This window comes from Haliotis rubra, unplaced genomic scaffold (assembly GCF_003918875.1).
Source record: "Haliotis rubra isolate DU_JTF1 unplaced genomic scaffold, ASM391887v1 Scf4, whole genome shotgun sequence".
NCBI classification, from domain to species: domain Eukaryota; kingdom Metazoa; phylum Mollusca; class Gastropoda; order Lepetellida; family Haliotidae; genus Haliotis; species Haliotis rubra.
In genome coordinates this window covers 3528474-3551275 of record NW_025767079.1, presented here as the reverse complement: position 1 = coordinate 3551275, position 22802 = coordinate 3528474, and the positions used below count along the sequence as shown (strand labels likewise).

The window sequence follows — 22802 nt, the reverse complement described above, 5'->3', positions numbered from 1 at the left end:
CTTGGGTGAAGGGTGGTTTTGGATGGTGGGCAGGGCTTGGGTGTAGGGTGGTTTTGGATGGTGGGCAGGGCTTGGATGTGGGGTGGTTATGGATAGTGGGCCAGACTTTGGTGAAGGGTGGTTTTTGGATAGTGGGCAGGGTCTGGGTGTGGGGTGGTTTTGGATGGTGGGCAGGGTGTTGTGTGGGGTTGTTTTGGAAGGTGGGCAGGGTCTGGGTGTGGGATGGGGTTGGATGGTGGGCAGGGTGTTGTGTGGGGTGGGTTTGGATGGTGGGCAGGGTGTTGTGTGGGTGGGTTTGGATGGTGGGCAGGGTGTTGTGTGGGGTGGGTTTGGATGGTGGGCAGGGTGTTGAGTAGGGTGGGTTTGGATGGTGGGCAAGGTGTTGTGTGGGGTGGGTTTGGATGGTGGGCCGGGTGTTGTGTGGGGTGGTTTCGATGGTGGGCAGGGTGTTGTGTGGGGTGGTTTTGGATGGTGGGCAAGGTGCTGTGTCGGATGGATTTGGATGGTGGGCAGGGTCTGAGTGCGGGGTGGTTTTGGATGGTGGGCAGGGTGTTCTGTTGGGTGGTTTTGGATGGTGGGCAGGGTGTTGTGTGGGATGGTTTTGGAAGGTGGGGATGTTCAGGTGTTTTGTTGTTGGCAGGTTGCAGGTTTAGCTGGTGTAGGTGTTTAGAAAGTGGACAGGAATTCAGTGTAAGCAGGGTTTGGATTGTGAAAGGAGGTTAGTGTGGTGCTGCTGGTGTTGATAAAATCTACAGATTGCCATAACTGCATCTTCAGTGACAACATACTTATGGAAAATAACACATCATGCACTTGAAGTCTTACTTATAAGTGAAGCACCCATGATCCAGCACAAAGATACTGAAAGAAATACAGGCACACATGTCATTCATGGTGTCATTATTCTATATTCACAATATTCATTGGTAGCTTGCAGGTAACTCAAAATAAAATGGTTAATGGTGATTTATCTTTCTTTTACACAAATGTGCAGCTAAAGTTGAGGAGGAAAAACAGTTAAAAAATAAGTCTCATTTGTTATTATGACTGTCATTATCAATGTATATGTCTAATGATCTTTGTCATTATCATACTCATAATCTTTTTCAGATTTGTTATCATCATCATCATCATTATCATCTTGACAAGATCATGTCCATTTCAATGTTATTGTCTTCATCATCACAAGCATCAGTAAAGTCTTCCTCTTCACCATCACCATCATCATCATCATCATATGCATCAATCGAGGTAAGTAGTTTTATCATGCTACATGCTTTTAATCGTAGAGTAGGTAGGTGGGGTAGCCTAGTGATTAAAGCGTTCACTCGTCATGACGAAGACCCGGGTTCGATTCCCTACATGGGTACAATGTGTGAAGCCCCTTTTTTGTGTCCGTGATGTTGCTGGAATATCGCTAAGAGCGGCATATAACTGAACTCACTCGCTCACTCATGTTTTAATGTTTTGCTGAACTGTAATACTATCGCCATCAGCTGAGGGAATGGTGTATGTCCAGCTAGGGTCCATGTGGGTAGCAAGGTACTGTGAGTCCCCATGGTCCCTGGTGTGGTGATCTTCCTTTAGTTGCTGGCAATCTCTAGACCATTTATGTATAGTACTGTTCACTTTAATGATATCATTTTATAATAACATGCTTGTTTTACCTTACTATCTGTGATAATCTGGAGGTTTTCCTGTCCATCGCCAACAGGTTTTAATCTTCAAAATGTATTTATCTTTAATTTATGAATTGTTCTTGTCACGATATGGCTGAAATATTGCCGATGTGACGATAAATCAAAACTCACTCACTAACTCACTTCATCAAAGCCTGGAAGGGGCGGTGGGGTAGCCTAGTAGTTAAAGCGTTCGCTCGTCACGCTGAAAATTCGGGTTTGATTCCCCACATGGGTGCAATGTGTGAAGCCCATTTCTGGTGTCCCCCTCTGTGATATTGCTGGAATATTGCTAAGAGCTGTGCAAAACCATACTCGCTCTCTCACTCACTCATCAAGGCTTGGATATCCACAACTCTGGCAATCAGGTACTCAATCTCACCCTCCGACACCCGTCCCATATGGGTAAGAAAATACGATCGCACAAAGGCAGACAATTTAATTTTCTTTTAACAAATCAATGAAAGAGATTGATCTCAACATATTTTATTAACGCAAGAGAACCGATTTTAGGAAGAACTGTGAACAAATTAGCCATCCTCCTCTGAGTTAGACCCTCATTTTCTTGTAAAAACACCAGGTCTGTCTCCTCCACCAAGCACCTTTATTACAATCAGGTATTTTTTACTACTATCGGCGTTAGATGTTCATGGTCAGGTGAGCTCTGATGCAATGGCCCCAACGCTTTCAATCCAACAACAAGACTTTTTTCTCAGAGATCATTGATCATGTTGTACATGCACTCACCAATGTAATCTAGGTGGGATGTCGGCCGTGCACCTGATACTAGCCACAGACTTAAAAAGTCCAAATCATCATCTTCCTGCTAGTGACTAACCCATTGCAGATATTTCTCATCGATTCCAATTTTTCAACTATCCTTGTTGGCTGTTAAAGGAATGTTTGCCACTGGGAGAAAGCCTAGTGTAATAAGCCAAAGTTTTTGTGCAATAATTGTGGACATCCAAGACCATTTTACTGCAAAATGAACTCTCTTTCCTGGTTGAAACTTACTTTTTAGCCTCAGTATAAGGACATTGGAAGATCCGAATGGTTTTGTATGAGACAAATTAACACACAATGGGATCGCACTGAGACATTAGGATCAATAGCAATCATAGTGGGATTTCCTCCAAGAAACGATCACAAACTATCAACTACCCGGGAGAATAGCGTCACGTGGAATACAAACAATAATGCCGATAACAAGAGATTATATCAAATATGATGTGCGATGGAGGGCAATTAAAAGGGGACTTAGCTCAGGCAAACTGTCAGTGCTAGCAATTTAATCAGATCACTAGAACCTTTCAAGTATACACCTGGGGTCCTGTTCTACAAAGTAATCTTAGTGTGATGACTATCGTAATCCTGTGTTAAAGTATGACAGTTGCAATCTGTAGTGCCTACAATTTGATTCAGATCACTAAAACCTTTATATATACACATGGGGCCTCGTTCTACATTCCACAATGTAATTTTTAGTGCTATGGCAATCATAATCTTTTGTTAAAGTATGGCAGTTGCGATTTAATTCAGGCCACTAGAATCTGAAATTGGGTCCTGTCCCACAAAACCATCTTTGTCTGCGACTATCCTGTGTTTTAGTGTGGGAGTTACGATCACCCTGGCACTATGACTCCATATACACCTGGGGCTGTTTCCACTAAGCAATCTTAGTGCTACGACCATCATAAGAATACACTAAACTATAGGAGTTACGATCATCCTGGCACTGACTCCATATACACCTGGGGCTGTTTCCACTAAGCAGTCTTAGTGCTACGACCATCATAAGAATACACTAAACTATAGGAGTTACGATCATCCTGGCACTGACTCCATATACACCTGGGGCCATTTCCACTAAGCAATCTTAGTGCTACGACCATCATAAGAATACACTAAACTATAGGAGTTACGATCATCCTGGCACTGACTCCATATACACCTGGGGCCATTTCCACTAAGCAGTCTTAGTGCTACGACCATCATAAGAATACACTAAAGTATAGGAGTTACGATCATCCTGGCACTATGACTCCATATACACCTTTTGGGATGTTTCCACTGAGCAGTCTTAGTGCTACGACTATCACAAGAATACACTAAAGTATAGAAGTTACGATCATCCTGACACTTTGACTCCATATACACCAGGGCTGTTTCCACTAAGCAGTCTTAGTGCTATGACCATCATAAGCCAACACTGATGTATAGGAGTTACGATCATCCTGGCACTATGACTCCATATACACCTGGAGCTGTTTCCACTAAGCAGTCTTAGTGCTACGACCATCGTAAGCCAACTCTTAAGTATAGGAGTTACAATCATCCTGGCACTATGACTCCATATACACCTGGGGCTGTTTCCACTAAGCAATCTTATTGCTACGACCATCATAAGAATACACTAAACTATAGGAGTTACGATCATCCTGGCACTGACTCCATATACACCTGGGGCCATTTCCACTAAGCAGTCTTAGTGCTACGACCATCATAAGAATACACTAAAGTATAGGAGTTACGATCATCCTGGCACTATGACTCCATATACACCTTTTGGGATGTTTCCACTAAGCAGTCTTAGTGCTACGACTATCACAAGAATACACTAAAGTATAGAAGTTACGATCATCCTGACACTTTGACTCCATATACACCAGGGCTGTTTCCACTAAGCAGTCTTAGTGCTATGACCATCATAAGCCAACACAGATGTATAGGAGTTACGATCATCCTGGCACTATGACTCCATATACACCTGGAGCTGTTTCCACTAAGCAGTCTTAGTGCTACGACCATCATAAGAATACACTAAACTATAGGAGTTACGATCACCCTGGCACTATGACTCCATATACACCTGGGGCTGTTTCCACTAAGCAATCTTAGTGCTACGACCATCATAAGAATACACTAAACTATAGGAGTTACGATCATCCTTGCACTGACTCCATATACACCTGGGGCCATTTCCACTAAGCAATCTTAGTGCTACGACCATCATAAGAATACACTAAACTATAGGAGTTACGATCATCCTGGCACTATGACTCCATATACACCTGGGGCCATTTCCACTAAGCAGTCTTAGTGCTACGACCATCATAAGAATACACTAAAGTATAGGAGTTACGATCATCCTGGCACTATAACCTTGTATACAAATGGGTTCATTTCACAAAACAATCTTAATGCTAGGACTATTGTAAACCAGTGTTAACGTCTTGGACTTATGATCATGTCTCAGCACTATATACTATGGTACACCTGGGGTCCCTTCATCAAAGACATCTTTATGCTACGATCACTGTAAGCCTATGTTTAAGTATGGAAACTTCAATCATTCAAGCACTTTGACTATATGTGTACTTTTTATAAAATCTGATTAAAATTTTGGATAATACTATTTTACTCCACAGTCAATGTTTTTCCTGCAAATTTCCTAAGGACTATCTGGACCACAAAAATGAATAATTTTACCAGACAGTTTTGCAATGTTCTTACTCAGTCATGGAGAGATCATAACTTTAATCTCTGTTCCTCAACAAAAGGGTAATAAAATAAGCTATGATAAATGCTTCTAGGAAAAAGAATGTGACAGACAATGACCACCTAATCCACATTTTAGTCAATTCCTGACTGCTAAACATGGTGTACTTGGGGCCTCATTTGCCTTGGAAACAAGCCAGTGGAAGTAGCCTAGTGGTTAAAGCGTCCGCTTGTCACGCTGAAGACCAGGGTTCGATTCCCCACATGGGTACAATGTGTGAAGCCCATTTCTGGTGTCCCCTGCCGTGATATTGCAGGAATATTGCTAAAAGTCCATGTTCAATGACTGACACTGACTGGAAACAAACCGCAGTGGCTACAGAGGCAATCTCATTAACACCAGATCTCTTGTACTGATACCACACACGAAGATTTGAGGACACCTATGTAACAAGTGGCATTAGGTGATAATTAGCAGTCACTTAGCATCAAGGCTGCTAAAGTGTGAGCGAGAACACATTCAGATTAACACATCTGATTTCTTTTACTCAAAAATGAATATAACTGAGAAGTTCCACATGCAAATAAGTAAGGTATGCTATTATACTTAAGTTATTTGTGAGTGCCATGTACACTCTAAAGGGTGTGACAGGGGTAATTTTCAAAGGATTAATAAAGGATCTTTTGCTGAGATGGAAATTTCCAAATCAAGGTGGTAAACAAATGAACCTGAACCACTTTAAGCGATTTGGTTTCATTTCGCCACAAGCTCAATTTGGAGTTCATTTACAATTTCACGCACAAATGGAAATAGTATAAGAACATAATATTTTTACACTGTGAGCTTCTTTAAGGAGCAGATACTATGTTGCTAACATATCCTCAACAGAGTACTGCGTGCTTCCTTATTTATTCCCTAATTTAACCTTTTCACATGGTCAAAACCACAATGAGTGAAAACGACTTCAAAAGAAAAACTTTGCATGAACAAAATTAACTATATATATATTCATGGACATGTATGAAAATTGGAACTATATCAACAACTTTATGAAAATCAGTTTGATAAAAAAATTCTCATGTCAAAATATCAGATATAAGTTTCATGGAAAGCCTGATCTTTCGGCAGTTTTAATCCATGCATTTGGTGTTGTCATAAGTCCCTGGCATGCAGGTTTTACATGAACAAAGTCTATTTCTCATTCTTAGAAGATGCTTCGGTGAAAGATCAAAGGCGCCAACAGTTCTTTATCAGACAATAATGTGCACTTTTTGCATTACGTCACAATGTATTGGCGTCACTGCACCATTCTAGTCTGCCCCCTCGTAATCAACACTTTTGCGTTTCGTCACAATGTAACCGATGTCACCAAACATGTCAGTTGTCATCGCCTTGTACAGCCTCCTACAATAAACTACTCCGTTGCACCCCGTTTCTTGGTTTGCAGTTGGTTCACTCAGCTAACATCACTGGTTGAAACATTATGTTTATGTTTTCCAATGGATAAAATGTCGCAGTTCGACTCACAATTTTACAGCGACACGGTAATGTTTACAGTGTTTAAATTCCCACAATGCAATCGTGGAATGTCGCTTGACTAGCCAGCTTCATCTATATTTTAAACTGATCTCCTGATGGTGGCTGCTCATTAGGCCCTCCCTCATTGACTGACTGACTGACTGACTGACTGATGTTTCACTTATCTGGGCTCTCTTCCCTTGGGAATTCAAAACCATGCATAACTGAGGAAGATTGTTTTATCACAGCCATAAAGAACTAAAGCTGACAGTAAACGTGTTAGTAAAGTCAAATTTTCAGATGATAGCTGTGCCTAATCCACAGATCAAGACTCTAAAGAAATGAATAAATTCAAACATCTATCTATGCATCGAGTGAATGGTGGTAATGTTGGGAAAATCCTTGTTCGTTTCAGCGATTCAAGCAGTTTAATAGCTTTGGCCATCACACCAAACTGGAGTGCTCCTCATAAGTTTGAAACGACTTTGACAAAAACCATCAGGGATCACTGTAAACTAACATAATGTTTCGGTGTGCGAAATCTGAGAAATGAAACCCACATCAACCGCAGTGAGGAGAGATCATTACACTGGTATGGGCATACTGATTTTACTAAACGAGTGTTAGAATTCTGATTTTTTCCTCAGCAAGAGCCTTTGCATCGATTCATTTGAATTTTGGGCTTTTTTTATCTTCTCTGATGAGAAGAAGATTGTATACCAAACCATATACAGTCAAACCTTCTTGGGTAAAACTTGTGAGGACCTGGGACAAAGTTTTAGTTATCCTGGATTCAATCCAGCTGACTGTGAGTTTTATAAAATAAACATTTAGTGCTGGAACGATTGATTGAATAATCAGTAAATCAATCAATCTCGCTTGTGTCAGCAATTATTGATGACCAATCAATATTAATAAAACATGAAATATCAAATTAAATGTAAATTTTTCGAAAACAACTCATTACATTATGAGGGTTTCCTACATGTATTCCTAGAATATTTACTTTCATACTAGATCCATATTTATAACCATTATAACAAATTATACAACGCATATACTCTTCTGGCATGTAAGTTTATGGTATGTAAGCCAGAATTGTGAAATTCGGAGCCATTTTGTGTCATGCATTGTCAGCAATTTCAAAATATGCAGTGCAGAAATATGTTCTTCAATACCAGGTTACAATTATTTCTACAATGCAAGGTTACAAATGGTTCTTTTGTGTGAGGTTACATTTTGTTCTTCAATACCAGGTCACAAATTGTTCTTCAATGTAGGTTACAATGTGTTTTCAATGCTTCTGCAAACTGCTCTTCAGTGGGAGGCTACATTTGTGAAATGATTGAACCACCTTGTGTTTTGTATTATCATCAAAATCAAAGTATGTTGTGCTGATATTTGTTCTGCAGAAAATACAGTTTGTTTGTCAGTGCTTGTAACATTACAAACTGTTCTTCAATGCCAGGTTACAAATTGTTCTTTATGCCAGGATACAAATTGTTCTTTATGCCGGGTTACCAATTGTTTTTTATGCCGGGTTACAAATTGATCTTCAATGCCCGGTTACCAATTGTTCTTTATGCCAGGTTACAAATGTTCTTTATGCCAGGTTACCAATGCCAGGTTCTTTTCTTTATGCCGGGTTACCAATTGTTCTTTATGCCGGGTTACAAATTGTTCTTTATGCCGGGTTACCATTTGTTCTTTATGCTGGGTTACCAATTGTTCTTTATGCCAGGTTACCAATTGTTTTATGCCCGGGTTACCAATTGTTTTTTATGCCGGGTTACAAATTGATCTTTAATGCCCGGTTACCAATTGTTCTTTATGCCAGGTTACAAATGTTCTTTATGCCAGGTTACAAATTGTTCTTTATGCCAGGTTACAAATTGTTCTTTATGCCGGGTTACCAATTGTTTTTTATGCCGGGTTACAAATGTTCTTTATTCCAGGTTACAAATTGTTCTTCAATTTCAGATTACAAATGGTTCTTCAATCTCAGGCTACAAATTTTCTAATTGTTCTTCAGTGCATGGTTACCAGGTATTCATCTTTATTTAAAATTGAATACTGTTTTGCATGAACTTCTGAGGACTGCAACAGTCACAACATAACAGATTCCCACATGAGTTCAAAGACAACCAGGAACTTGACACATCCAGTTCACGATATACAAGTATAAATGATGATAAACGTAATTGGAGCTTCCAGGGACTGACAGGAGAGTTCACGACACCCAAGAATTTAACACATCCAAGTTTGACTGTGCATCAGGCTAACAAAAAAATAGATATTCCAATAAGATATATTGTGTATATCACCTTGTGTATGTCAGTACCATAAGATGGCGACCGTGTCATACCAAAAGACATTAAAATATGGTACTTGTTGGTCCCTGCCTGGCGCTCAGCATTAATGGGTACAACAAGGACTGGTCGGCTCGGAGTCAGTATAATGTGTCTGAGTGGGGTATTCATGCTTCACTGCGGCATGGTATCTCAGTGGGCTAGCACTATAAAACCAGCTTAAGTCAGGGCTAGTACAAGCAGCTGCACATACACACGCATGCTCGTTGTCATATGAGCGAAATATTCTCAAGCGCGACGTAAAACCCAATTTCACCTCACCTACCATAAGATGTCATCCAGTATATCACCAAAACACCAGCCGACAACCCACATCACTGTGTAACTTCATCATAATCATCTGTATGCATATAAATCTGAACCCCATCCCATAACTGGATGAAGTTATTGATTAACACACCTTCCACCAGCCGACCCTCAGGTTGTGTGAGAGAACATGCATTTTTCTTGACGAAATAAATCTATAAATAATCATAACAGACAAGCCCCAGACATTTCTAAATGAATATGCTCATACATATAGCTAACAAAACTTAATAACAATTGATTCGGGATGAAGAGCTCTCAGCTATCTTATTATCCTTATCTAATCTTTTAAATGTCAGGTCGTTGACCCAAGCTCTGCCAGTGAGTGCTGAAGGTGTAGACTAACACTAAGTCTCTGAAAAGATATAATTTTGACGGAAACAAATAATATTTCTTCTTATTGAAAAAATAAAGTGAGATGGGAGATTCAGAACTTCAGACTTGTTTTATTTGGTGGGTTTTGCATAACAGACGGGTCTGGAAAAATGTGACTAACTTTGGTTCGGGGACTGTGAGACAGGCTACTGATGGTGCACCACCTACCATCACTGTGAAGAGCATCTGTCTGTCTTAGATCAGTTTAGAGTCCTCCAGAACTCTAACAATACATTGTGAACGCAGAACAGTTGCAGAGCTCACAGATGGATTCATCAATGTTTTAACAGGATCTCGAAGCTTTCTTACTATATTAATTCTTGCAGATGTGCGGAATGACTGCAGGTAGTGTTTTTTAAGAGGGGCCTGATGGGTTTACTTGCAAGGGTAAAATGACTCAAGAAACATTATTGTATCGAATTGAGATAGGATTAATTTTGATTTAGACTTTTATAGCAAAAATTTAAAGGTCACAAGGCGATTTGGTAGTTTCAGCAAATGAATCAAGTTCCTAACTTACACTCTGTTTCTGTGATGATACAGAGACGGGGGTGGGGGTGGGGGGGGGAGATGGTTGTGTGCAATCATCTGGCTAGATGAGGCTAGTACAACTGGTTGCTTCAAATTCCATTATGTATACTACTCAAAAGAATTTAAGAACATTTGACTGTTTTACATTAACAAGCATAGTCTTTACAAAAAGTGGGTGTTCTTAAGTGAGTGAGTGACTAATCAGAAAATTGGTAAAAAATAAGATGGTCATAGAACCTTTAACCAAACCCACCCCCCACCACCCCAAAAAGGGTATTCTGGAGTGAGTGAGTGAGTGAGTGAGTGAGTGTGTGAGGGGCAGGACTGAAGCCCTGGAAACTCAGAGCATGATTCTCTATTGTAAAGGGGTGAGGTCTGGTTTAAGGAGGTTTCACTATTTGTTTGACTGTTTGTTTGATTGTATGTTTGATTGTATGTTTGACTGTATGTTTGGCTGTATGTTTCAGTTAATGAGTGAGTGAGTGAGTGAGTGTGGGTCAGGACTGATGCCTTAGAAACTCAGAGGATGATTCTCTGTTGTCATGGGTCGAGGTCTGGTTTAAGAAGGTTTCACTGTTTCACTGTATGTTTGAGTGAGTGAGTGAGTGAGTTTGTTATTACACCACTTTAAACAGTATATCAGCTGATTATCACAGTGTCAGTTTGCTACAGGAGGACAGCCTGAAGTGATGCAGGCCTTAGATGTTAAAAGCTTTGGTGAAATCCACAAGCTTGGGCATGATGCTGGCAAACCCTGAAACATCAGGATTTGTACCCGTGAAGGTCCGGGCTAGAATGAACCTTCAGTAACCCATGCTTGTCGTAAGAGGCGACTAACGGGATCGGGTGGTCAGGTTCGCTGGCTTGGTTGACACATGTCATCAGTTCCCAGTTACACAGATCGATGCTCATGCTGTTGATCAATGGATTGTCTGGTCCGGACTTTACAGACCACCGCCATACAGCTGGAATATTGCTGAGTGCGGAGTAAAACTCAACTCACTCACTCACCCAGGATTTGTACTGATGATCATAGGTTTCTGGCTTGCTTAGGGGCATAACTCTGTACAACAAATTCTCGTACCTTGGATAACAGAGCCACCCATACCCCCATGTATAAGTAGAAAATATCAATGTAACAGTTTGTGATTTCTGAATTACACATGGACAATATTTTCGATTCTCACAGCATCTTAAACCAGGCAGATAGTGGTCGTTCTGTGAAATAGAATGAAAATGAAACATGGCTTGGGCTAAAATACAAGATTAATGCTGATCATAAAAGTAGGGAAATGACAAGGGAATGAAAATGGAACTGTTTATTGTCCCGCTCAAATTCAGTGGTTGAAGGAACCTGCTTTGAGAAAACAAATCCCATGAAAATGAATAAAGAGTTATTATTGGCTTGTGGCAAATGAACACACTTAGACCAACGTTTAGTCTCTGAATAGATGTAATTTTGATAGACTTGCTTCGTTTAGTGCTTTAGTGTCTAAGTGAGTGAGTTGAGTTTTACGCCACTTTTAGCAATATTACAGCAATATCACAGCGGGAGACACCAGAAATGGGCTTCATACATTGTACCCATGTGGGAGTTGAATCTGGGTCTTTGGCGTGACGAGCGAACACATTAACCACTAGGCTACCCCACCGTCCCTTTAGCTCCATTTGACGGACCCAACCCAATTAACTGACTGACTGAGTTTGGTTTTACACCGCTTTTAGCAATATTCCAGCAACATCACGGCGGGGGACACCAGAAATGGGCTTCACACATTGTACCCATGTGGGGATTCGAACCTGGGTCTTCGGCGTGACGAGCCAATGCATTAACCATTAGGCTACCTCACCGCCCCCACAATTAACCAATCCAATAGGAATTGTTGGGGTTCTTTAGAACTTGCTCCACTTGCTCTAAATGACTTGACAGTATGGCTGCTTTTTATTGGAAAAACAAACAAAATTGTGGATATTTATGATTTAAGTAGCATAAACAGATATCAATTGCAAAATGGTGTTTAGCATCATCTATACCAGCTTTATCCCTTCAGTCAGTTTCAAAATATTTTTAGTCAAAAGTAATGTTAACCTGCCAACAGTAAATTCACCAGAACCAAATGTATTGCAAAATTGATCATGAAAAAGTAATTTCACATTGATGAAAATGCCAGCCAACTTGTAACTTTTCAACATGGGATTTGAACCAATGACCTGCTGGAATGTTAACATAGCCAGTGGTAATGGGAACAAATGAGAGTTACTTCCCCTTTAGAGAAAAGCAGAAGCTGGCCATTTGGCTCAACATGTGGATTGGTCTTGTTTTCATAAATCCACACATTCCTCAGGACTAATGGCCAATGTGACCTGGAAGTCTTGTAAATTGATATTGACAGACATTTCATGGATGGACACTTATAAATTTAAAATCATGTTATTGTAACAGACCTGTCATGAACTATAGACCTATCAGTGATTAAAATATTCTGAATGGAATATGGCTCAGTGAACACTTCCACAGGCCTTTCCCTCTGTAGGAAAAATGATTTTTGTTTTATCAATTGAATGACTAAATCTTAACATGGCAATTGTCAAGGTTTCTTCACCCTGCCCAATATATATCTGAAAAGTTGAAGCGATGGAGCTCCATGCAATCACATGATGGGCAGACTGAGGAGATGTTGACTCAATCAGAAAATATTCAAGAAAACAAAAAGGTCAACTGGAACTTAAAGCAGGCAATTTCTTGAGTGTGATTGGAAAGTGGCAGCACAGATGGTTCAAGAAGACAAGTCATGGAGAGACTACAAATAGTGTGAGTGTAACCAGCAGATAGAGACATGCCCTGTGGGAGAGCAATGAGATGCTGCATGCTTCTGTGGAACATCCCTGTGTTGTAGGAAGGGCAGTAATGCTTTTTATTACCTACGAGGGCGCACATATTGGGGTGATATTTTTCATACGATGCCCTTGGGAAAAATGTCACTTTGTCATGATTATGTGACGTCATGAACAAGGCTATGATGTCACATTCCTTCTATGACGTTACATTCTACATGCGGCAACGGCGGGTAGCCAGCCTGTGTTAGAAAGTAGATTTGGGTTTATTTTCCTCAATTTGACGACTTCGGTAATAAACAGAATATTATATGAGTGCCCATATCATACTATGTTTACGACACTCGTGCCTAAATATCGGCATATCCCTCGCTCTTGCTCGGGAAATACCAACATTTAGGCACTCGTGTCGTAAACATAGTATGACACGGGCACTCATATAATATTCTCTATATCCATGTATTTACAGATTCGCAGGTACTGAAGCTCATCTTCATTGGATGTTTTGCTGATGAAGATCAACTGAAACACATCTTTTACCAGGAATGGTGTTCCACTTTAAAAGATAGCTCATGTTATGTTAATTACAAAACTTGTAAGACTTTGTTTCAATCAGAGATTTATTTATCAATACTCACGACAGAAAATGTAGGAAACATTTTATTAAACATCGGCAAGGTTTATTCTACAGTTTTGTAAATGAAGGAAGAAAACTTTCCATTAAAAAAATAGAAATGAGTCTATCAATTATGCAAAATAGAAATGGAAAATGAAATTCACTTTGTGTTTGTCTGTCCATTTTATAGTGACCTTCAAAAATATATATTAAAGATTAATTGATGTCACCATTGAAAGCTTTCGTATATATTTTAACGACTAAGAATGAATATATGATATGTACTACCTATCAAGAGTTTGGCCTCCCTTCTGTAAATATAGCCACTTACTTCAGGCAACTGTTCTAGACTTGATTTTGCAAAATATTCCATTCAGTTTGAAGGTACTGTTTACACATGAACTAATGTATTGTAAGGTTGAAAAGATTATTGTCATGAGTTCAGTAAATGATGAAAATCAGTGAAAATTGGCGAATTCTTAACAAAACTTTACACCAATTTGGTCCTCATACAATTCATCTGCATTCAGGGGTGGAAATAACCCATTGCCCGATGTCCGAGTCCAGTGTTTTTTTCTGTCTGGCAAGCAAATTTGTATATCACACTGTACCGGTGTCCAGTTGACTTTCCAATGTTAATTATGTTGTTTATTTAAAAAATCAGCAAGAAAACGGTCGGTATAGTGGAAAAATTATCAGGGCAAGTGACTTTACATGTGCCACTGTACCGGAGTACACTATCAATTTTAAAGTTATTTCCACCCTTGTGCACAAAGTTTGCAGTTGGTTCCCCCAAGTTAGTGGAGAAATTCACCTTCGATGTAACCATATATTTTTTTCAGCCAATTATTGTATGTTACTTAAGCAATTAAATCTATCGGTTTATAGATATGCTGTCATGAACAGCAAAATATAAAAAAAAATATAATGGCTTATCTCATATAATTTATTACTGCCGACTCGGATGGAATATAGAAAATAAATATAAAAACAAGTTAACATGAAATATCACTCAAATTGTCATTGTGTTAGTCTTGAAAAGAGGATTTATTGCTGCTGAATACATAGTCCGTCTCACAGTCACTGAACCACATTATTTTCCCTACAGCCTAGCTATCCCTGCAATGCTAAAGCTGTAAATGAAGCAAGTCTAGATTTCCCCAGGTTTATCTCGGGTCTACCTTGGTCTCCTTTTCAATTTGAATGGGTTTATTTGTAACAATCAAAATTATATATATTCAGAGACTAAGCGTTAGTTTACTGAATACATAGTAAAGTATTTACTGCCAAGTGTGAAGCAAGGTAGATCAATAACAGTTATAGCCCTTAGATATAAGACCGCCTCCGTGGTGTAGTGGTAAGAGCGTCTGCCCGGGAGAGTGGAAGGTCGCGGGTTCGATCCCTGATCGCGTCATACCAAAAGACGTTAAAATATGGTACTTGTTGGTCCCTGCCTGGTGTTCGGCATTAATGGGTACAACAAGGACTGGTCGGCTCGGAGTCAGTATATTGTGTCTGAGTGGGGTATTCATGCTTCACTGCGGTGTGGTATCTCAGTGGGCTAGCACTATAAAACCAGCTTCAGTCTGGGCTAGTAGAAGCAGCTGCACATACACATACACACGCATGCACGGAAAATGGCGACATTCATGTGTTTCTTAATTATTGTTCTTACTTCAGTAAACCAAATAAAAAAAGAATCACCAAATTAAAGCAGACTAAAACATGTAAAGTCATAATTCATATTTACAGATAAACATTAATTTCCTCAATAAAAATACCATCAAATTTTATATAACAAAAGTAGCGTGATCTTTGGCTATGAATCTGTGAGTAGAGAAGTGGATCTAGAAGTAAAAGAATTGGGTCTGTCATCAGACCTGTCTTTCTCAAACATAAAATTGCCAAACAGATCCATATAAATGCTGTGGTTGTGTGCAAGATGAGGCCACATATCCTGTTTTGATCAGTGTTGTTTTACTCAAGCCATGAATTATCTTGTAGCACTATAAATCTTTCCTGAATTTAGTTTTTCCATTTTGGATTTCCTAATAGGTTTTACTTGATATATGAGTTAAAATGGAAACACTGTAAATTTTGAAAAATGTACCCATTTTTTGCTCGTTCTTGTCGAAAGATTTTTTCATACTGAGATATGTCTGCCGACATGGGGCCCGTTTCACAAAGCTCTCATAAGCCTAAGATCTTGTAACTTTACTCGTAGCATTCGTAACTCATATACTGTAACATAGGAGGTCCGAATGCTACAAGAAAAGTTTTGAGATTCTTAGGCTTACGAGAGCTTTGTGAAACCAGGCCCAGGTGACATATATTTTTCAAGGTTGAAGATTCTTTTTGTGGTCCGCGTGGTCCTGTGCATAGAGCTCAGATCACAAATCAGTTGAAGTTAAGCAACGTCGAGCTCGGAGAGTCCTTGGATGGGTGACCGTGTTTGGCAGCTTGACACAACAAAGCACATGTGATACATGTGGTCTCACCTTAGGCAAGTGAGTTTGTTCAAATTGCCTCTGTTCACCCAGCAGAAATGGGTACCCAGTGGGATAAAGTCATGTGACTATAACCTTCTAGCGCCTAACAGGTAGCTTGGGTTATCCGGGGTAATAAGAATCAGATTCTGATTAAGCGCCGTGAGCAATCACTTGGTGTTTGGAGACTGTGCGCTATAGAAGATGACTTATTATTATTATTAAAAAAGTAAGTTAAAGTATGACAAACTCTGAAAGTTTAAAATTTGTAATACGTTTAGAGTTAAACTTACTGTTGTCATATTTCTTATCTTCGAATTACACTTTCTCAGTAAAGTAGTAGAATCTGTACTTTACTGAGAAAGTGTAATTCCACATACAATATGCTTTACATTTAACCACTTTCTGTTGAAACCCTACCGTTGTTGTTTATATGAAGGTTGATTGGTAAGTTCATAACCTCACACGGCCTGTGAAGATTGGGTTAGAATTGGTCTTCAGTAATCCTTGCTTGTTGTAAGATGTGACTAACGGAATCGGGTGGTCACTCTCGCTGACTTGGTTGACACGTCATGTCACCCAGTTTGCATAGATTGATGCCCGTGCTGTTGATCACTGGATTGTCTGGTCTAGACTGGATTATTTACAGACCGCCACCATATAGCTGGAATATTGCTGAGATCGATGTTAAACAACAAACTTACCAACAGAACCTCACACAGAATGAATTGTGTAAAGTGAAATATTCTGTTGTGGACAAAACATGGCATCATGGATTAGGCGAGTGAGTTTGGTTTGATACCACTTATATTCCAGCAATATCACGGCGGGGGACACCAGAAATGGGCTTCACACATTGTACCCATGTGGGGAATCGAACCCGGGTCTTCGGCGGGAAGAGCGAACACTTTAACCACTAGACTACCCCACCACCCCCAGCATCATGGAGGTAGATTCACAGAGAGTGAAATAAGCAGGGACATGGGATCTTTGGTATCAGGTCACCCAACCCTTGTGCTTTTGTAGATATTGTGCATAAACCTGCTGTCTGTACAATGCTCTTGAGTGAATCTGTTGGAACAGAGACATAAACCTGCTGTCTGTACAATGCTCTTGAGTGAATCTGTTGGAACAGAGACATAAACCTGCTGTCTGTACAATGCTCTTGAGTGAATCTGTTGGAACAGAGACCATATAATAAATGGTCGATTATATGGTCTCTGGTTGGAATAAACACATTACTTTTCTTTTCAGTCTGAAGTGACACAGGTCATAACAAGAACAGCTTGTAGATCCTATAGATCTGAAACAGTGACACTCTCCACCATGGTAAGTTATTTTGTGCCTGCACATCATACAATGTGGTATTTGCCTGCACACCATACAATATGGTATTTGCCTGCACACCATACACTGTGGTATTTGCCTGCACATCATACAATATGGTATTTGCCTGCACATCATACAATGTGGTATTTGCCTGCACATCATACAATGTGGTATTTGCCTGCACATCATACAATATGGTATTTGCCTGCACATCATACAATGTGGTATTTGTCTGCACATCATACAATGTGGTATTTGCCTGCACATCATACAATATGGTATTTGCCTGCACATCATACAATGTGGTATTTGCCTGCACATCATACAATATGGTATTTGCCTGCACATCATACAATGTGGTATTTGCCTGCACATCATACAATATGGTATTTGCCTGCACATCATACAATATGGTATTTGCCTGCACATCATACAATGTGGTATTTGCCTGCACATCATACAATGTGGTATTTGCCTGCACATCATACAATGTGGTATATGCCTGCACATCATACAATGTGGTATTTGCCTGCACATCATACAATGTGGTATATGCCTGCACATCATACAATGTGGTATTTGCCTGCACATCATACAATGTGGTATTTGCCTGCACATCATACAATATGGTATATGCCTGCACATCATACAATGTGGTATTTGCCTGCACATCATACAATGTGGTATTTGCCTGCACATCATACAATGTGGTATTTGCCTGCACATCATACAATGTGGTATATGCCTGCACATCATACAATGTGGCATATGCCTGCACATCATACAATATGGTATATGCCTGCACATCATACAATGTGGTATTTGCCTGCACATCATACAATGTGGTATTTGCCTGCACATCATACAGTGTGGTATTTGCCTGCACATCATACAATGTGGTATTTGTCTGCACATCATACAATGTGGTATTTGTCTGCACATCATACAATATGGTATTTGTCTGCACATCATACAATGTGCTATTTGTCTGCACATCATACAATATGGTATTTGCCTGCACATCATACAATATGGTATTTGCCTGCACATCATACAATGTGGTATTTGCCTGCACATCATACAATGTGGTATTTGCCTGCACATCATACAATGTGGTATATGCCTGCACATCATGCAATGTGGTATTTGCCTGCACATCATACAATGTGGTATATGCCTGCACATCATACAATGTGGTATTTGCCTGCACATCATACAATGTGGTATTTGCCTGCACATCATACCATGTGGTATTTGCCGCACATCATACAATATGGTATTTGCCTGCACATCATACAATGTGGTATATGCCTGCACATCATACAATATGGTATTTGCCTGCACATCATACAATGTGGTATATGCCTGCACATCATACAATGTGGTATATGCCTGCACATCATACAGTGTGGTATTTGCCTGCACATCATACAATGTGGTATATGCCTGCACATCATACAATGTGGCATTTGCCTGCACATCATACAATGTGGCATTTGCCTGCACATCATACAATGTGGATATGCCTGCACATCATACAATGTGGTATATGCCTGCACATCATACAGTGTGGTATTTGCCTGCACATCATACAATGTGGTATATGCCTGCACATCATACAATGTGGTTTTGCCTGCACATCATACAATGTGGTATATGCCTGCACATCATACAATATGGTATTTGCCTGCACATCATACAATGTGGCATTTGCCTGCACATCATACAGTGTGGTATTTGCCTGCTCATCATACAATGTGGCATTTGCCTGCACATCATACAATGTGGTATTTGCAATATAAGATTTGTTTGTTTTGTTTATTGTTCAGTGTCACACTCAGAAATATTCCACCAGAGCTCCAGATAAGATTTAGCTCATGTGGGTACTGCACCCACTGTATTTTTTGGAGTGGGTATTATGAATTTAGTGGGTATTTCATTTTTCATTACCCACTGCTTTCAAATATAATGCGTATTTCAGTCATTTTACTCACCTAAGTATTAGGTCATTGAGTAAGTTTACTAAGCAGGTATGTTCTGCCTCATGTCATACCTAATCAAAACCAACTTAAATATAATGGAAATTATTTCATAAAAATCACTCATCCTGTACTGACATTACAACACTTGTCCTATACTAACAGTACAACTTGATAGCAATCGATGTCTTTTTCATTCCGCAGTTTATTTTATAAATATATTCCGTGACGATTTGTTTTAAACTTTTGGCGATCTAACATTTTAAATGCGTGGTTGGTAATGCAAACAGTTATTTTCAATGCGTCATTCTATGCATATTTTACCCGGATACGCAGATTATCTGGGCCTCTGTTCCTCTATATGACGGAAGTCTGTAAATAACCAAGGCTCAACCAGACAATCCAGTGATTGACATCATTAGCATCGATCAACAGAATTTGGATACGATGACATGTGTCGACTCAAGTCAGTGAGCCTGACCACCTGATCCCATTAGTCGCCTCTTATGACAAGCATGGGTTGCTGAAGACCAATTCTTACCAATATAAGAATAGGTGGTATATCAACAGGTGACTGAGTGTTATTTTATCCCACTGTGTGACCTATTCTTAGGGCAGTGGCCTGTCAAATATCTGTTTTGTGCCAGGCTGACTGACTGTAAATAGCAAGCTCATCGTACACAATCTGCCAGGGTTGTAACCCCAGACTCTCACTTGTTGTCTCCCCTGACAGACAAATTTGAACCAGGCCATATGTGTCCCTGTCAACCGCTGTAATCACAGAGCTATGCCACAACCACCATAAGTTGATGACATCACAGACTTCAGCAGATATTGTACCGAAGACACTTTTACCACATACGCCGAAGTCCCGGGTTCGATTCCCCACATGGTTACAATGTGTGAAGCCCATTTCTGGTGTCCCCCACCGTGATATTGCTGGACTATTGTTAAAAACAGTGTAAAACCAAACTCACTCACTTTACTCGATACAGGCCATATGTGTTCCTTTCAACCACTGTAACCACAGAGCTATGCCACAACCACCATAAGCTGATAATGTACCCCCGAGGGCGGTGGGGTAGCCTAGTGGTTAAAGCGTTGGCTCATCACGCCGAAGACCAGGGTTCGATTCCCCACATGGGCATAATATGTGAAGCCCATTTCTGGTGTTCCCCGCCGTGATATTGCTGGAATAGTGCTAAAAGCGGCGTAAAACTAAACTCAGTCAGTCAGTCAGTGATAATGTACCTAAACGAGAGCTATCAGCAGTGCTACGATGTGACAAAACAGACAGGGGTTGAAACCAGCGATGAAACAGCTCGACTTGATGTACAGAGTTTATCGTCGAATATTTTGGCTGTCAACATGTCAGAGAGAAGGATTACAGACTTTTTCTATTTTGGTTATTGGCCCATATTTTCTAAAGGTATGGGCCAACTGGCCCCTTCCAAGGAAACCAGCGATGAGATTACTGCTGTGTCAGCAAATGAAGTGGATATCAAAGTGACAAAAAATAGGATGTGGAGATTACCTCTGCATATATATTGCCTGGCACACATTTCCAGCAATCGATACAACCAAAAGTAAAATCTTAACAGCGCATCTTGAAATATTGTCACTGACAAATGTAATAATTTTTTTACGAAATTTCTGAATATATACAGGCTTTATGTGTTTGGGGAAATCATGTGTAATGTATAATATCCGCTCACATGTGTAACGAATATTGGCGCTGACAGTTACTTTGTGGATGTCGACTCACTCATTTGAGAATACCATGGGGCTTGATGAACAGAAACACTGTTCAGTTGGAAGTGTCAATACTTATTTGGTAAAAGACGACTTGTCAGTTAAAGCAACAAGATATGATTTTCACGACTGACTGACTGGGTATGGTTTTATGCCACTTTTAATGATATTCCAGCAAAATCATGGCGGGGGACACCAGAAATGGGCTTCACACATAATACCCATGTGGGAAATCGAACCCGGCTCTTCAGCTTGACGAGCGAACGCTTTAACCACTAGGCTACCCCACCGCCCCCGATTTTCACGAGCGATGATGTATTTTCTATGACTCTTATGACAAGCAACGGTTTGCTCTAGATCAGTTCTAATCCAGGACCCAGAACCCGGATCTTCACGGGTAATTTTATAACAGAATCACTGACTTGGATGTATGTTTCAATCAGCACACTCACTGGAATCTGCTTTGGCTTGTAACAGTCACCGATTATACATGCAGACCTCCATGCAGCAACATCTAGCTCCCTACTGAACAGTGAATGAGTGCTTTTATGTCACCTTTAGGAATATTAAATACACAAAGTCAGCGATCTAACCCACTCAGCCACCACTGCTGGTAGTCTAGATTTCCAAGCTTTGTGTGCTGGCAGTTTCGGTCCAGTCTCAGAGAGTGTAGGTTCGAATTCCGTTTGGGATTAGACTTTCTCAGTAAAATACAGATGCAAGTACTTATTTCATTCCATATTAGTGTACCCCTCCTTTGTGTACCCTCCTGACAATACTACAAGCACTTTACTGAGAAAATGTATTTCCAAACATAACATATATTACATTCTTTTTAAAAGGCATTGTGTATTTAGAGTTCAGGACATGGGATCTGTGGCCAATTACATTTGTCAGGAGGGTACACAAAGGATGTAAAATGGAATGAAAAAAGTACTTGCATCTGTATTTTACTGAGAAAGTCTAATCCCAAATATAACTTTTGGTTTGTTTTTGGTTTAACGCCGCACTCAGCAATATTCCAGCGATATGGCGGCGGTCTGTAAATAACTGAGTTTGACCAGACAATCCAGTGATCAACAGCATGAGCATCGCTCTACGCAAATTGCATACGATGTCCCAAATATAACTAATGTTTAGTAATGATAGAATGACAGTGTGTAATTTTCTGATACATGGCCATGTGCATTTTTCAGTGCTCAGTGTTAGGTTAGGCTTCGTCTAAGCCCCCTTTGTCTAGGAACCTGTAGTTAGGGTTTGAATCTTGGTTATATATTTCTTGGTGTGCCAGCACCATACACCTGCTTGTTCGTTTCCCAAGAGTTATAGATCTGTAAAGGTCCGGGTTACAACTGATCTTCAGTAACCCATGCTTGTCGTGAGAGGTGACTAACGGGATCGGGTGGTCAGGCTCACTGATTTGGTTGACACGTCATCGTATCCCATTTGCATAGATCAATGCTCATACTGTTGATCACTTGATTGTCTGGTCCAGACTAGATTATTTAAAGACAGCTGCCATATAGCT

At 40.1% G+C, this 22802-nt stretch overlaps 1 protein-coding gene across 6 annotated transcripts in view; it reads left to right on the top strand.

Annotated features, from left to right (window-relative positions):
* Positions 1–22802, top strand: part of LOC124287182 — a 94769-nt gene that overhangs the window by 39546 nt on the left and 32421 nt on the right. For 4 of the 6 annotated variants that reach the window (XR_006901206.1, XR_006901207.1, XR_006901205.1 and 1 more), the window contains one exon: positions 17469–17543. The gene's annotated coding sequence lies outside the window, so the exon portion shown is untranslated. Of the gene's footprint in view, positions 1–12784; positions 13090–17468; positions 17544–20044; positions 20093–22802 lie in introns of those variants that run through there. The other 2 variants (XR_006901204.1, XM_046723670.1) reach the window with 2 other exon arrangements.